This window comes from Ctenocephalides felis, unplaced genomic scaffold (genome assembly GCF_003426905.1).
Source record: "Ctenocephalides felis isolate EL2017-DRISC unplaced genomic scaffold, ASM342690v1 CF-g0.4_SCAFFOLD_03573, whole genome shotgun sequence".
Classification (NCBI taxonomy): Eukaryota; Metazoa; Arthropoda; class Insecta; order Siphonaptera; family Pulicidae; genus Ctenocephalides; species Ctenocephalides felis.
Genome location: NW_020539727.1, coordinates 17968546 through 17969604, shown reverse-complemented (window position 1 = coordinate 17969604; position 1059 = coordinate 17968546). Strand labels below are relative to the sequence as shown.

General features: G+C 30.1%; 1 long non-coding RNA gene across 1 annotated transcript; it reads right to left on the bottom strand.

Annotated features, from left to right (window-relative positions):
• On the bottom strand, positions 1-460 carry LOC113389118. The gene is made up of 3 exons (XR_003368214.1): positions 315-460; positions 90-252; positions 1-26 (listed from the first exon to the last, which is right to left on the bottom strand). It is a non-coding gene; the product is annotated as an uncharacterized LOC113389118 (long non-coding RNA).
• Between the last annotated feature and the right edge of the window lie 599 nt (positions 461-1059).

The window sequence follows — 1059 nt, the reverse complement described above, 5'->3', positions numbered from 1 at the left end:
TTATGATCTATCCTTGTATTTCCTGTCTGTAAATGGGAAAAGTTGTTACCAAAATCTATCCAATATAAGTTATGTAATGAACAGTTTACAATATTTATTTGTTTTGCTATCCATGCAACAACATTAGATTTATTATCAACTTTGGCCTCTTCAAATATCTTTTTGTATCTAGATTGATATTGATCCCGATAATTTTTTTTGTCATCAGAAACATTTTCACTTTGGAGTTCACGTACGACCACATAGTAACCTCTGAAAAATGTAATCCAAATAACATTCCAGGACAACATTGTCTATTATTACTATTGTTGTACCTGTTCTTGGTTGAATTTGCTAAACTACTCGTATTGAGAGGAATATTAATTTCTATTCTATGTGCACCCAATCGTTTCGTTTCTAATTGTCCATTGAAGTCTGGGATTGGCAGTGGCGTCTTTAATTCAATTTCAGTCTCATCTCCTTCAAGGGAATTGAAAGCTCTTACTTTTACTTTGTAAGTGCTGGCGAAAGCTATTTCTTTTAACTAAATATTTAAAAAAAATTAAATAAGTTGGCAATGAGGCATTGATGAGATAAGTTACCTTGAATGTATATTGTTTCTGATCTTTGGATACTATAAAATTCTCATTTGGTATATTACTACCAGGAGTAAAGAGTAGCTCAGATGAATTTAGTGTCCATGATATTCGGAACTGGTTAATTTTTCCACCAGGAATCCAAGGATGTTCCCAAACTATTGTGTCATGATGATCTGGGTCAACATGCAAGTTCAATGGTGCACTTGGTTCTAAAAAAATAAGTTAAATATTAAATAAATTGTTCAATTTTTTACAATATTTTAATACATCTATATATATAAAAAAAATATTGTGTTAGTTACTCTTATAACTCACAAACGGCTGAACCGATTTAGCTGAAAATTGGCAGGGAGGTAGTTTAGAGCCAGAAGAAAGACATAGGACACATTTTATCCCGTTTTTTAAATAGTTTTTTAACATAACATCAAAATTTGTAATAAAATTGTATATAGTTATATATTAATTCTGGTTAATTTATATT